This window comes from Salvelinus fontinalis, chromosome 33 (genome assembly GCF_029448725.1).
Source record: "Salvelinus fontinalis isolate EN_2023a chromosome 33, ASM2944872v1, whole genome shotgun sequence".
Lineage (NCBI taxonomy): Eukaryota > Metazoa > Chordata > Actinopteri > Salmoniformes > Salmonidae > Salvelinus > Salvelinus fontinalis.
The window spans coordinates 16,986,582-17,004,019 of record NC_074697.1 but is presented as its reverse complement, the minus strand read 5'-3'; positions in this window follow the sequence as shown (position 1 = coordinate 17,004,019).

Below are 17,438 nucleotides of genomic sequence, written 5' to 3'. Positions count from 1 at the left end.
TTAATTCAGCAGGAAGGGGGAAAGGAACCCCCATCACCTCTTCAGGTTAAGGCCCTGTTTGTTATCCTCTTTTTCTTCAGACTTGTTGAGGTGCTCCTGGAGAGAGTCACCCCCTTTCCCCCCACTGCTCTCTGTCTCCTGAGGGGTTGGACAGACAGGGGGTGTCATGCATAGAGGACCATGGGAGGAAGACTGTAGGGAGACTGTGAAGCTTTCTTACTGGGGGATTCGTTTAACTCCTGGGGAGTTGGAGAGACCTTGAGCGGTTGTCACAGAGGGGTACTGGTCTCTCTCACTCTCTCTTTCTCTGGGAAAGGGGTAGGATTGGAGAGGATGTGTGACTGTCAACCAGGGAGGACCATCTCTCTCTCCGGGGGAGATGGCAGACTCTGAAAGCCTGTCACACTGGGGATCTGGTCTTACTCCTGGGGGTCTGATCTTACTCCTGGAGGTCTGGTCTTCCTCCTTGGGATCTTATTGATGGGTGTCTGATCTTACTGATGGGTGTCTGGTCTTACTGATGGGTGTCTGGTCTTACTGATGGGTGTCTGGTATTACTGATGGGTGTCTGATCTTACTGATGTGTGTCTGGTCTTACTGATGGGTGTCTGATCTTACTGATGGGTGTCTGGTCTTACTGATGGGTGTCCGGTCTTACTGATGGGTGTCTGGTCTTACTGATGGGTGTCTGAGCTTACTGATGGGTGTCTGGTCTTACTGATGGGTGTCTGATCTTACTGATGGGTGTCTGATCTTACTGATGGGTGTCTGGTCTTACTGATGGGTGTCTGGTCTTACTGATGGGTGTCTGGTATTACTGATGGGTGTCTGGTCTTACTGATGGGTGTCTGGTATTACTGATGGGTGTCTGATCTTACTGATGGGTGTCTGGTCTTACTGATGGGTGTCTGATCTTACTGATTGGTGTCTGATCTTACTGATGGGTGTCTGGTCTTACTGATGGGTGTCTGGTCTTACTGATGGGTGTCTGATATTACTGATGGGTGTCTGATCTTACTGATGGGTGTCTGGTCTTACTGATGGTGTCTGGTCTTACCGATGGTGTCTGGTCTTACTGATGGGTGTCTGGTCTTACTGATGGGTGTCTGGTCTTACTGATGAGGGTCTGTTCCTACTGATTGGGGTTACTCCTGGGTCTTACTCCTGGGGGTCTGGTCTTACTCCTAGAGGGCTGGAGATACATGAGAAGCTGGACAGTGCTCTCTCTCTCTCTCTGTCTCTCTCTCTCTGTCTCTCTCTCTCTGTCTCTCTCTCTCTCTCTCTCTCTCTCTCTCTCTCTCTCTCTCTCTCTCTCTCTCTCTCTCTCTCTCTCTCTATTTATTCAACTTCTTGTGGCTGCAGGGGCAGTATTGAGGGGCTTGGATGAAAAGGTGCCCAGAGGTGCCCAGAGTAAACTGCCTGCTCCTCAGTCCCAGTTGTTAATATATGCATATTATTATTAGTATTGGATAGAAAACACTCGGAAGGTTCTAAAAGTGTTTGAATGATGTCTGTGAGTATAACAGAACTCATATGGCAGGCAAAAACCTGAGAAAAAATCCATCCAGGAAGTGTCAAATCTGAGGTTTGTAGGTTTTCAACTCATCATCCTATCGAATACACAGTGGGATATGGGTAATTTTGCACTTCCTAAGGCTTCAACTAGATGTCAACAGTCTTTAGAACCTTGTCTGGTGCTTCTACTGTGAAGGGGGCCGAATGAGAAGGGATTGAGTAAGGTCTACCATGACCTGAACATGCGCTGACCATGCACATTCATGTGAGATCGAGCTCTGTTCCATCGCACTTCTGAAGACAAAGGATTTCTCCGGTTGGAACATTATTGAAGATTTATGTTATAAACACCCTAAAGATTGATTCAATACATCGTTTGACATGTTTCTACTGACTGTTACGGAAATGTTTCGACATTTCGTCTGCTTTTAGTGAACGCGCTTCGTGACTTTGGATTTGTTCACCAAACGCGCTAACAAAAGTAGGCCCGTCTTTCTTCCATTTAAAGGGGTATCAACCAAATTCCTTTTCCAATGGCTTCCTCAGGCTGTGACCAGGCTTTAGACATAGTTTCAGGCTTTTATCCTGTCTAGGACTGGGGTGCCGCTAGCGGCACACCCCCCCCACATTCCACTGAAAAGGCAGAGCCGCGAAATTCAAAAAATATATATTTTTTAAATATTTAACTTTCGCACATTAAAGTCCAATACAGCTAATGAAAGACACAGATCTTGTGAATCCAGCCAACATGTCCGATTTTTAAAATGTTTTACAGGGAAGACACAATATGTAAAGATGTAAATCTATTAGCTAAAAAAACATTAGCATAATCCACCATCTTTTCTTTGTCCACCAACACCAGTAGCTATCACCAATTCGGCTAAACTAAGATATTGATAGCCACTAACGAAGAAAAAAACTCATCAGATGACAGTCTGATAACATATTTATGGTATGGGATAGGTTTTGTTAGAAAAATGTGCATATTTCAGGTAGATGGCATAGTTTACAATTGCACCCACCGTCACAAATGGACTAGAATAATTACAATGAGCAACGTGTTTACCTAACTACTAATCATCAAACATTTCGTAAAAATACACAGCATACACTAATCGAAAGACACAGATCCTGTGAATACAGACAATATTTCAGATTTTCTAAGTGTCTTACAGCGAAAACACAATAAATCGTTATATTAGCATAGCATATGTGCAAACATTACCCCAGCATTGATTCTAGCCAAAGAGAGCGATAACGTAAACATCGCCAAAATGTATTAATTTTTTCACTAACCTTCTCAGAATTCTTCAGATGACAGTCCTGTAACATCACATTACAACATACATATACAGTTTGTTCGAAAATGTGCATATTTAGCCACCAAAATCATGGTTAGACAATGAGAAAAGTAGCTCAGCTGGTCAGAAAATGTCCTGCGCCACATTAGACAGTGATCTAGTCGTATACATAAATACTCATAAACGTGACTAAAAAATATAGGGTGGACAGCGATTGATAGACAATTTAATTCTTAATACAATCGCTGATTTACATTTTTTAAATTATCCTTACTTTTCAATACAGTTTGCGCCAAGCGAAGCTACGTCAAAAAAGATGGCGTCCTAAGCCACTAACATTTTTCGACAGAAACACGATTTATCATAATAAATTGTTCCTACTTTGAGCTGTTCTTCCATCAGTATCTTGGGCAAAGGATCCTTTCTTGGGTCTAATCGTCTTTTGGTGGAAAGCTGTCCTCTTGCCATGTGGAAATGCCAACTGCGTTCGGCATGAACTGGAAGCGTGCCCAGAGATTCACAGCGTCTCAGAAATAAATGTCCCAAAATCGCACTAAACGGATATAAATTGCTATAAAACGCTTTAAATTAACTACCTTATGATGTTTTTAACTCCTATAACGAGTCTTAACATGACCGGAGAAAGATTACTCCCTACACTAATGCTTGGAACAAGTGCAGGTCGATGTCCTCCACGCGCATGACGCAGCTGGAAAAGAGTTCCTACCTACAGGGTTTTTTCATTTATAGTGCCTGTGATTGCGCAATCGACACCATTCAAATCGTCATCACGTAAAGGCATCCAGGGGAAGACGTAAGCAGTGTCCGTATACTCATAGGAATAACAGTGGCCTTAAAACTGACTCCAGAACAGAGGCCAAAATTTCTGAAATCTGACTCCATGTCAGGGAAATTGCTGTAGAATGACTTCTGTTCCACTTAGAGACAAAATTTCAACTCCTATAGAAACTATAGACTGTTTTCTATCCAATAATAGTAATAATATGCATATTGTACGATCAAGAATTTAGTAGGAAGCCGTTTCAAAAATTACATGATTTCCATAAATAGTGACAACAGCACCCCCTAGGCCTTAACAGGTTAACTTCTTCTGGCTGCAAGCCCGACGTCGGTACACTTATGACAACAGCCAACTCAAGTGCAGGGCGCGAAATTCAAAATATATATTTTTTAAATATTTAACTTTCACACATTAACAAGTGCAATACAGCAAATGAAAGGTACACATCTTGTGAATCCAGCCAACATGTCCGATTTTTTAAATGTTTTACAGCGAAAACAGCACGTATATTTATGTTAGCTCACCACCAAATACAAAGAAGAACAGACATTTTTCACAGCACAGGTAGCATGCACAAAGCCAACCTAACTAACCAAGAACCAACCAAACTAACCAACAAACAACTTCATCAGATGACAGTCTTATAACATGTTATTCAATAAATCTATGTTTTGTTCGAAAAATGTGCATATTTGAGGTATAAATCAGTTTTACATTGCAGCGACAATCAGAAATTGCACCGAAAGCAGCCATAATAATTACAGACACCAACGTAAAATACCTAATTACTCATCATAAAACATTTCTGAAAAAGACATAGTGTACAGCAAATGAAAGACAGGCATCTTGTGATTCCAGCCAATATTTCCGATTTATTAAGTGTTTTACAGCGAAAACAAAATATAGCGTTATATTAGCTTACCACAATAGCAAGAAAGACATGCCATTTCCCAGTAGCAAAAGGTTAGTGATCGTAACAAACAAGCAAAAGATATATAATTTTTGACTAACCTTGATATTCTTCCTCAGATGACAGTCCTATAACATCAGGTTATACATACACTTATGTTTTGTTCGAAAATGTGCATATTTAGAGCTGAAATCAGTGGTTACACATTGTGCTATCTTAGCTACTTTTTCCACAACGTCTAAACAGCAACGATATTTTTCTGACACTTTTTCTGACACACATATTCTGACCAAATAGCTATTCATAAACATAACTAAAAAATACATGTTGTATAGGAAATGATAGATCCATTAGTTCTTAACCTGTCTAGGATCAGCGTGGCGCTAGCGGCACCCCCCCCCCCCCCCCCCACTGAAAAACCAGTGCCGCGAAATTCCAAAAAAAATTTTTTTTTAAATATTTAACTTTCACACATTAAAGTCCAATACAGCTAATGAAAGACACAGATCTTATGAATCCAGTCAACATTTCCGATTTTTAAAATGTTTTACAGGGAAGACACAATATGTAAAGATGTACATCTATTACCTAAAAACACATTAGCATAATCCACCATCTTTTATTTGTCCACCAACACCAGTAGCCATCACCAATTCGGCTAAACTAAGATATTTATAGCCCCTAACCAACAAAAAAACTCATTAGATGACAGTCTGATAACATATTTATGGTATGGGATAGGTTTTGTTAGAAAAAAGTGCATATTTCAGGTATATGGCATAGTTTACAATTGCACCCACCATCACAAATGGACTAGAATAATTACAATGAGCAACGTGTTTACCTAACTACTAATCATCAAACATTTCGTAAAAATACACAGCATACACGAATCGAAAGACACAGATCCTGTGAATACAGACAATATTTCAGATTTTCTAAGTGTCTTACAGCGAAAACACAATAAATCGTTATATTAGCTTAGCACATAGCAATTAGCAGCCCAGCATTGATTCTAGCCAAAGTGAGCGATAAAAGTCAACATCGCCAAAAGATATTAATTTTTTCACTAACCTTCTCAGAATTCTTCCGATGACACTCCTGTAACATCACATTACAACATGCATATACAGTTTGATCGAAAATGTTTATATTTAGCCACCAAAATCATGGTTAGACAATGTGAAATGTAGACAAGCTGGTAAAGAAAACGTCCTTGCGCCACTTAGACAGTGATCTACTCTTATACATAAATACTCATAAACGTGACTAAAAAATATAGGGTGGACAGGGATTGATAGACAATTTAATTCTTAATACAATTGCGTTATTACATTTTTTAATTTATCCTTATTTTTCAATACAGTTTGCGCCAAGCGAAGCTACGTCAAAAAACATGGAGTCCTAAGCCACTAAAATGTTTCGACAGAAACACGATTTATCATAATAAAAATGTCCTACCTTGAGCTGTTCTTCCATCAGTATCTTGGGCAAAGGATCCTTTCTTGGGAGAAATCGTCTTTTGGTGGAAAGCTGTCCTCTTGCCATGTGGAAATGTCAACTACGTTCGGGATGAACTGAAAAGCGTGCCCAACTTTTCACATCGTTGCAAAAATAAATGTCCCAAAATCGCACTAAACGGATATAAATTGCTATAAAACGCTTTAAATTAACTACTTTGTGATGTTTGTAACTCCTATAACGAGTGAAAAGATGACCGGAGAAATATAACAGGCTAAACTAACGCTTGGAACAGGAGAGGGTCGGTGTCTTCCACGCGCGTTACGCAGCAAGAAAAGACTTGCTAGCTAAAGGTTTTTTTCATTTGTAGGGCCTGTGAACGAGCAATCGAGCCCGTTGGAATCGTCATCACGTAAAGGCATCCAGGGGAAGACGTAAGAAGTGTCCGTATAGTCATAGCAACGACAGAGCCCTTTTAAATGACTTCAGAAAAGTGGCCAACGTTTCTCAAATCTGACTCCATGTCAGGGAAATTGCTGTAGAATGGGCTCTGTTCCACTTAGAGACAAAATTTCAACTCCTATAGAAACTATAGACTGTTTTCTATCCAATAATAATAATAATATGCATATTGTACGATCAAGGATTTTGTGGGAAGCCGTTTAAAAAATTAGCCACATTAGCATAAATAGTCTAAACAGCGCCCCCATCCCCAACAGGTTAATGAAATCGCAGTGTTAGAATTCTAAAAAATAACTTCATTACGACATCCAGCTTCGGTATAGCTGAGTACCCAAACGGGCGCCGACGACTAGTTCACATGCACGACAGATATATGAAATATATGAAATAATGTTTCTTACTTTTGGTGATCTTCCATCAGAATGTTGGACAAGGTGTCCTTTGTCAAGAACAATCGTTGTTTGGAATTAGAACGTTAATTTTCCCTCTTGAATTAGCAAGCGCGCTAGCCTAGTGGCACAAAGCTCTCCATGTCAACGGAACACGGCAAAACTCCCGAAAAATGTTAAATAATCTGATGAAACTATATAGAAAAAACATACTTTACGATGATATGGTCACATGTATCAAATAAAATCAAAGCCGGAGAGATTAGTCGCCCATAACGGCAGCTAAACAGAAGGCAAATCCAAGTACCCTTTCGCGCCTCCGGAAAACAGGAAATAGGCGGACACGTCATACAAAGAGCATGTATTCCAATTCAGACCAAGATAAACACTAAATTTATTCTCTCACCGCCTCTTGACATCCAGGGGAAGGTCTATGAAGTGCACGTATACTCTTACGTATCATGCCCATTTATAGGCAGGAAGTAGAACTGAGCCCCAATTTCAGACTTTCCACTTCCTGGTCAGGAAGTTTGTGCCAAATGAGTTCTGTTTACTCACATATATAATTCAAACGATTTTAGAAACTAGAGAGTGTTTTCTATCCAATAGTAATAATAATATGCATATTGTACGAGCAAGAATTGAGTGCGAGGCCGTTTGAAATGGGCACCTTTAATCTGGCTACTCAATACTGCCCCTGCAGCCCAAACAGGTTAAAGCTACAAATGTTGTGAATCCAGCCAACATGTCTGATTTCAAAAAGGATTTACGGGGAAAGCACACCAAAAAATTATGTTAGCTCAGTACATAGCCACAGAAAAACACAGCCATTTTCCCAGCAAAAGATAGTCACACAAAAAGCAGAAATAGAGATAAAATGAATCACTAACCTTTGATGATCTTCATCAGATGACACTCATAGGACTTCATGTTACACAATACATTTATGTTTTGTTCGACAATGTGCATATTTATATCTACAAATCTCGGTTTACATTGGCGCCATGTTCAGAAATGCCTCCAAAATATCCGGAGAAATTGCAGAGAGCCACGTCAAATAACAGAAATACTCATCATAAACTTTGATGAAAGACACATATTTTACATAGAATTAAAGATACACTTGTTCTTAATGCAACCGCTGTGTCAGATTTCAAAAAAACTTTATATAAAAAGCACACCATGCAATAATCTGAGACGGCGCTCAGATAAAAACAAAATTTCTCCGCCATGTTGGAGTCAACAAAATACGAAATGACATCATAAATATTCCCTTACCTTTTATGATCTTCATCAGAAAGCACTCCCAGGAATCCTAGTTCCACAATAAATCGTTGTTTTGTTCGATAATGTCCATTACTTATGTCTAAGTAGCTACTTTTGCTAGCATGTTTAGTGCACCTGTCCTAACGCTCGCGCAGATGCAGGCGAACTTGGACGAAAACTTCAAAAAGTTATATAACAGGTCGAATAAACTGGTCAAACTAAGTAGAAAATCAATCTTCAGGATGTTGTTATCATAACTATCCAATAACGTTCCAACCGGAGAATTCCTTTTTTCTCTCTAGAAGAAATGGAACGCAAGGCGATATCATGTGTAATGCGCATGACCAGGAACTGGCATTCCAACAGACCACTGACTGAAACACCTCCCATCCAGCTCAACATCACAGCAGAGGCTTCATTCCACGTTCTACAGACTGTTGACATCTAGTGGAAGGCATAGGAAGTGCAAACAGATCCATATCTTACAGGGAATGGAAAAGGCGATGAGTTGAACATCAAACAGCCTCAGAATTCTCACTTCCTGTTTGGAATATTTCTCAGGTTTTTGCCTGCCATATGAGTTCTGTTATACTCACAGACGTCATTCAAACAGTTTTAGAAACTTCAGAGTGTTTTATATCCAATAATAATAATAATATGCATATATTAGCATCTGGGACAGAGTAGGAGCAGTTCGCTATGGGTACGCAATTCATCCAAAAGTGAAAATGCTGCCCCCTATCATAAAGAAGTTAACAAACCATAGTTTTGGCAAGTTGGTTAAGACATCCATGCATGACAGAATTCATTTTTACAACATTTGTTTACAGACAGTTTATTTCACTTGTAATTCACTGTATCACAATTCCAGTGGGTCAGAAGTTTACATACACTAAGTTAACTGTGCCTTTTCAGAGCTTGGAAAATTCCAGAAAATGATGTCATGGCTATAGAAGCTTCTGATAGGCTAATTTACATCATTTGAGTCAATTGGAGGTGTACCTGTGGATGTATTTCAAGGCCTACCTTCAAACTCAGTGCCTCTTTGCTTGAAATCATGGGAAAATCAAAAGAAATCAGTCAAGACCTAAAAAAAAAAAAAAGTAGACCTCCACAAGTCTGGTTCATCCTTGGAAGCAATTTACAAACGCCTGAAGGTACCTCGTTCATCTGTACAAACAATAGTACGCAAGTATAAACACCATGGGACCTTGCAGCCGTCATACCACTCAGGAAGGAGACGCGTTCTGTCTCCCAGAGATTAACCTACTTTGGTGCGAAAAGTGCAAATCAATCCCAGAACAACAGCAAAGGACCTTGTGAAGATGCTGAAGGAAACAGGTACAAAAGTATCTATATACACAGTAAAATGAGTCATGTATCGACATAACCTGAAAGGCTGCTCAGCAAGGAAGAAGCCACTGCTTCAAAACCACCATACAAAAAGCCAGACTACGGTTTGCAGCTGCACATGGGGACAAATATCGTACTTTTTGGAGAAATGTCCTCTGGTCTGATGAAACAAAAATTGAACTGTTTGGCAATAATAACCATTGTTATGTTTGGAGGAGAAAGGGGGAAGCGTGCAAGCCGAAGAACACCATCCCAACTGTGAAGCACGGGTGTGGCAGCATCATGTTGTGGGGGTGCTTTGCTGCAGGAGGGACTGGTGCACTTCACAAAATAGATGGCATCGTGAGGAGGAAAATTATGTGGATATACTGAAGCAACATCTCAAGACATCTGTCAGGAAGTCAAAGTTTGGTCGCAAATGGGTCTTCCAAATGGACAATGACCCCAAGCATACTTCCAAAGTTGTGGCAAAATGGCTTAAGGACAACAAGTAAAGGTATTGGAGTGGCCATCACAAAGCCCTGACCTCAATCCCATAGAACAGTTGTGGTCAGAATTGAAAAAGTTTGTACGAGCAAGGAGGCCTACAAACCTGACTCAGTTACACCAGCTCTATCAGGAGGAATGGGCCAAAATTCCCCCAATTTATTGTGGGAAGCTTGTGGAAGGCTACCCGAAACGTTTGACCCAAGTTAAATAAATGAAAGGCAATGCTATCAAATACTAATTGAGTGTATGTAAACTTCTGATCCACTGGGAATGTGATGAAAGATATATCAGCTGAAAGAAATAATTCTCTCTACTATTATTCTGACATTTCACATTCTTAAAATAAAGTGGTGATCCTAACTGACATAAGACTGGGAATTTTTACTTGGATTAAATGTCAGGAATTGTGAAAAACTGAGTCTAAATGTATTTGGCTAAGGTCTATGTAAAATTCCGACTTTAACTGTTTATTATAGGCAGTGTCAATGTAAAGCCCACAAAATTGTCAGAGACTCCAGTCAACCAATTCATAGACTCTTTTCTCTGCTACCGCACGCCAAAGCGGTTCCCAAAGCGCCAAGTCTAGGACCAAAAGGTTCATTAAAGTCACACAATAACATAACAATAACGAGGCTATATACAAGGTGTACCGAGTCAGTGTGCAGGGTTACAGGTTAGTTGAGGTAATTTATACATGTTGTTAGGGGTGAAGTGACTATGCATAGATAATAAACAGTGAGTAGCAGCAGTGTACGAAACAAATGAGGGGGAGGGGGGGTCAATGTAATAGTCCGGTGGCCATTTGATTAATTGTTCAGCGGTCTTATGGCTTGTGGGTAGAAGTTGTTAACTTCTCTGCGCTACGGATCCCTTTTATGGGATAATATTCCTAAACAACCGCTGATTGCAGGGCACAAAATATTACAAAAAATATTTATGATCATGCAATCACAAGTGAAATATACCAAAACACAGCTTAGCTTGTTGTTAATCCACCTATCGTGTCAGATTTTGAAAATATGCTTTACAGAGAAAGAAATCCAAGCTTTTGTGAGTGTATCAATCAATGCTAGAACAGCTAGCCCTAAATTAGCATGGTCACGAAAGTCAGAAAAGCAATAAAATGAATCGCTTACCTTTGATAATCTTCGGATGTTTGCACTCACGAGACTCCCAGTTACACAATAAATGTTATTTTTGTTCTATAAATATTACTTTTATAACAAAAAAACGCCATTTGGGTTGCGCGTTAAGTTCAGAAAACTACAGCCTCATTCCGGTGCTGGAAGGCAGAAAAAAATTCCCAAACGTATCAGATTCAAAAATATTACTAAAAATATTTATAATCATGCAATCACAAATGAAATATACCAAAACACAGCTTAGCTTGTTGTTAATCCACCTATCGTGTCAGATTTTGAAAATATGCTTTGCAACGAAAGCAATCTAAGCTTTTGTGAGTGTATCAATCAATGCTAGAACAGTTAGCCTTATATTAGCTTGGTTAGCTTGGTCACGAAAGTCAGAAAAGCAATAAAATTAATCGCTTACCTTTGATAATCTTCGGATGTTTGCACTCACGAGACTCCCAGTTACACAACAAATGTTATTTTTGTTCAATAAATATTACTTTTAGAACAAAAAAACGCCATTTGGGTTGCGCGTTATGTTCAGAAAACCAAAGCCTCGTTCCGTTCGACGAAAATTCCAAAAAGTATCCGTAATGGTCATAGAAACATGTCAACTGTTTTTTATAATCAATCCTCAGGTTGTTTTTAACAAACATAATTGATAATATTTCAACCGGACCGTAACCTATTCAATAAGAGAGAAAAAGAAAATGGAGACCTACCCTCTCGCGCTCAGGAACTAATCAGAGGACACCTGACTACTTTTGAAAAATCTTGCTCATTTTTCATAATAAAGGTCTTGCTCACACCGGCTACTGAGAGCGTTATCACACAGTCATCCAGAACAGCTAGTGCTCTCGTGCATGCTCAGTGTTGCTTGCCTCGAAGCTAGCATAAAGGAATTTAGCTCATCTGGTAGGCTCGTGTCACTGGAGAGCTTTGTATGCATCTATTTACCAACATGTGACATGCTGGTAAAAATGTTGTAAAACTGATTTAAGTTTGCCTGCAGTAAAGTCCCCGGCCACTGGGAGCACTGCTTCTGGATGAGCATTTTCTTGTTTGCTTACGGCGTTATAGAGTTGGTTGACTGCGGTCTTAGTTCCAGCATTGGTCTGTGGTGGTAAATAGACTGCTACGAACAATAAAGATGAGAACTCTCTTGGTAGTTAGTGTGGTCTAGAGCTCATCATCTACCTCAGGCGAGCAATACCTCGAGACCTCTTTAATATTACAAGTCGCGCACCAGCTGTTATTGACAAAATGACACAGACCCCACCCCTTGTCTTACCAGGCGTAGCTGCTCTGTTCTACCGGTGCATGGAAAATCCCGCCAACTCTATATTATCCGTGTTGTCGTTCAGCCATGACTCGGTGAAACATAAACTATTACAGTTCTTAATGTCCCATTGGTAGGATAATTGTAATCATAGGTTATCAATTTCATTTTCCAATGATTGCATGTTAGCAAGTAGAACGGATGGCAGTTGGAGTTTACTCGCTCGCGTACGGATTCTCAGAAGGCAACCCGATCTGTTTCCTCTTTTCCTCCATATTTTCTTCATGCAAATGACCGGGATGTCACGCCCTGATCTGTTTCACCTGTCTTTGTGATTGCCTCCAAGTGTCGCCCATCTTCCCCACTATCCCCTGTGTATTTATACCTGTGTTCTCTGTTTGTCTGTTCGTCTTGTTTGTTCAAGTCAACCAGCATTTTGTGTCTCAGCTCCTGCTTTTTCCAGTCTCTCTATTCTCGCCCTCCTGGTTTTGACCTTTGCTTGTCCTACCTCAGAACCCACCTGCCTGACCACTCTGCCTGCTCCTGACCCTGAGTCTGAGCCTGCCTGCCGACCTGTACCTTTGCCCCCCTCTAGATTACCCACCTCTGCCTTACCCTGAGCCTGCCTGCCGCCCGGGTACCTTTGCCGCTACTCTGGATTATCGACCTTGACCTTTCGTTTGCCTGCCGCTGTTGTTGCAGTAAACATTGTTACTTCTACACAGTCTGCACTTGGGTCTTACCTGAAACCTGATTGGGGATTTGGGTCTGTTCCCGGGAGAGCAGAGTCTTGTCGGACTCGTTAAAAGAAAAAGCTTTTTCCAGTTGGTGGTGAGTAATTGCTGTTCTGATGTACAGAAGTTGTTTTCGGTCGTAAGCAGCAACATTATGTACAATTATGTACCATTATGTACAAAATAAGTAAAAAAATAAGTTACAAACAACGCATAAAAAAAGAACAAAATAGCACAATTGGTTAGGAGCATGTAAAACGTCAGCCGTCCTCTTCGGCGCCATCTTCACAGATTGTCCCATTTTGTGAATTCTTGGTTGGTGAGCGGACCCCAGACCTCACAACTATAAAGGTCAATGGGTTCTATAACTTATTCAAGTATTCTTTTGCCAGATCCTAATTGGTATGTCAAATTTAATATTTATTTTCATGGGACAGAAGGCCCATCTTGCCATGTCTCTCAGATCGTTCACATCCTTGTGTAAATTAACTGTGGCGCTGATGCTTAGGCCAAGGTATGTATAGTTTTTTGTGTGCTCTAAGGCAGGTATTCCCAAACTGGGGTATGTGTACCCCCAGGAGTACACGCAATGCCATTGGGGTACGCCAAATAAAAATGTGATTCCAATTTGTAATTTTTATTTTATTTTTTTAAATATATTTTTTAATGTTCTTCACATTTTCAAACAGTCCAATTATATTTTCCGACAGGGCTATACATTTGGGTGAGTTTTTTTTCTCACCAGAGTAGCCTCGTTTCACTGCCAAAAATAAAATTAAACCATCTAGTGTTCGGCGAAATAACAACACTATGTCAAATACAGGTACCCTAGTCAAATTATTAACATCCAATCAAATTAACCGTTACTCTCTCGCGGAAATTCCACTAACAGTCCATGTGTAGCCAAACGTAGCTGCTGCTCATTCCGTTTGCTCAAAAATTGAAATACTTAAAAAAGTAAGGCCTGCGTCCATAGAGACACATACCAGCTCTACTGGTAGTACTGCTGCTACCAGCAGTACTACACCTGCACCTGTCGACGACACAAGTTGCTCTCCTTCCATGAGCACGTCCAATGCTAGCATCAGTAATTCTACATTTGTTGATAGCCCAGCTAGCATGGACATCTGATGCATCCGAAAAGCTACTGCTCCCTTTACCCTGGAAAGCAACGAACAACAGACATGGACGTTGGACCATCGAAGAGGCGCAAATATGATGAGAACTACATCGATTTGGGGTTAACTTATATTGGGAGTAGTGTCTTTCCTCAGCCACAGTGTGTTATATGTGTAAAAGTACTATCTCACAACTCAATGAAACCTTCACTCTTGCACAGACATTTTGAAACAAAATATGCCAATTTGAAAAATAAGCCACGGGAGTTTTTTGAGAGAGAATTAAGATGACTTTAAGATACTATTGTGGCGGACTTAATTATTGCTGCTGCCATGGATATGGCTAGGACTATGCTGGGGGAAAAAGCCAAAAAAACTATACAGACTCCATCACACAACACTGTTTCACGACGCATCAGTGACATGCAGGAGATGTTTTGAAACAATTACTGTTTCGCATACAAGCCAGTGAATTATATGCATTACAGCTGGATGAGTCAACAGACGTGGCGGGCCTGGCACAGCTCCTGGTATATGTCCATTACTTTTATGGGGGGTCAATTAAGGAAGACATCCTCTCTGCAAACCACTGGAAACCAGGACAACAGTAGAGGATATTTTTTATGTATTGGACAGCTTTGTGACATTAAATGGACTTTGGTGGTGAAGATGTGGTGGTATCTGTACTGATGGTGCAAAAGCCATGACAGGGAGACATAGTGGAGTGGTAACGCGTGTGCAAGCAGTTGCTCCCGACGCCACTTGGGTACACTGTAGCATCCACCGAGAGGCTCTTTCTGCCAAAGTAATGACTGACAGCTTGAAAGACGTTTTGGATGCAATAGTGAAAATGGTTAACTTTGTTAAAGCAAGGCCCATGAACTCTCGTGTATTTTCTGGACTATGCAATGATATGGGCAGCGACCATGTAATGCTTGGACAAAATACAGAAGTGCGCTGGTTATCAAGGGCAAAGTATTGACAAGTTTTTTTGAATTGAGAGACGAGTTTGAAGTTTTCTTTACTGACCATCATTTTCACTTGTCTGACCGCTGGCATGATGATGAGTTTCTCACACAACTGGCCTATCTGGGTGATGATTTTTCTTGCCTGAATGATCGGAATCTAGGATTACAGGGACTCTCCGCAACTATATTTTTGAAAAAATTGAGGCTATGATAAAGAAGTTGGAGCCCTTCTCTGCCTGCATTAACAAGGACAACACACAGGTCTTTCATTGTATGATTGTATGATCATTGTATGATTTTTTGTGTGCAATTGAACTCAAGCTTACGAACAATGTGAAATGTGATATAGCGAAGCACCTGAGTGAGTTGGGTGTGCAAATACGCAGTTACTTTTCCGAAACGGACGACACAAACAACTGGATTCATTATCCCTTTCATGCCCTGCCTCCAGTCCACTTACCGATATCTGAACAAGAAAGCCTCGTCGAAATTGCAACTAGCGGTTCTGTGAAAATTCTATTTAATCAGAAGCCACTACCAGATTTCTGGATTGGGCTGCGCTCAGAGTATCCTGCCTTGGCAAATCGTGCTGTGAAGACACTGATTGCCTTTGCAACCACGTACCTATGTGAGAGTGGATTCTCGGCCCTCACTAGCATGGAAACTAAATACAGGCACAGATTGTGTGTGGAAAATGGTTTAAGACTGAGACTCTCTCCAATACAACCTAACATTTCGGAGTTATGTGCATCTTTTCAAGCAGACCCTTCTCATTAACATGTGGTGAGTTATTCACAATTTTCATTGAACAAATAAAATAACAGTTTTATATGTAAGATGTCTAAATAAAGAGCAACATTTTAGATTGATATTATATTATTATTTGTGCCCTGGTCCTATAAGAGCTCTTTGTCACTTCCCACGAGCCGGGTTGTGACAAAAACGACAAAAACTCACACTCATTCTTATGTTTAATAAATGTATTGTATAGTGTGTGTGGCAGGCTTTCAATGATGGCAAAAAACAACATTTGAGAGTGCGCTGACCCTGGTGCTAGAAGGGGTACGCAGCTGGAGGTTGAATGTTTGAAGGGGTACGGGAACACTAATATCTTTGTCTTACTGAGATTTACTGTCAGGGCCCAGGTCTGACAGAATCTGTGCAGAAGATCTAGGTGCTGCTGTAGGCCCTCCTTAGTTGGGTACAGAAACACCATATCACCAGCAAACAGTAGACATTTGACTTCAGATTCTATTAGGGTGAGGCCAGGTGATGCAGGCTGTTCTAGTGCCTTCACCAATTTGTTGCTATATATATGTTGAAGAGGATGAGGCTTAAGCTGCATCCCTGTCTCACCCCCCGGCCCTGTGTAATGAAATGTGTGTGTTCTTTGCCAATTGTAACTGCACAATTGCTGTTTGTGTACATGGATTTTATAATGTCGTATGTTTTTCCCCCAACACCACTTTCCATCAATTTGTAAAGAAGACCGTCATGCAATATTGAGTCAAAAGTTTTTTTGAAATCAACAAAGCATGAGAATACTTTGCCTTTGCCTTTGTTTTGGTTTGTTTGCTTGCAATTATGGTGTGCAGGGTGAATTGTCGTAAAGTCATTTGGTAAAAATCCTATTTGACATTTGCTCAGTACATTGTTTTCGCTGAGGAAATTTGTTTGCTGTTAATTATAATGCAGAGGATGATGTTAAATAGTTTAAGTATAGCCAACTGGAATTTCTGGTCTGTATATTTAAAAATGTCATTTAGGATACCATCAACCCCACAGGCCTTTTTGGGTTGGAGGGTTTGAATTTTGTTCTGTCGTTCATTCAATGTAATTGGAGAATCCAGTGTGTTCTGGTAGTCTTTTAAAGTTGATTCTAAGATTTGTATTTGATCATGTATATACTTTTACTATTTGTTCTTTCTTAAAGAGCAAAACACATTGGAAAAGTGGATTATTCATACATCTCTGTTTTGGATAGATAACTCTTCGTGTTGTTGTTTGTTTAGAGTTTTCTAATTTTCCCAGAAGTGGTTGAGTTTGAGTTTAGTTTATTTTTACAGGGACAGTGCACATTAATCAACGTTTCAGTAAAAGTGCCGGTTTTAGCCAACCGGCTAATTTTCAACTGCAGTCCCTGGGCAGGTTATTAAAAACAATTACAATATAGACAATCATTGAGCAGTGAGCACACGCAAGACATAGCATACAGACAGAGCAACATAGGACAAGCAAGACGTAGCATACAGACATAGCAA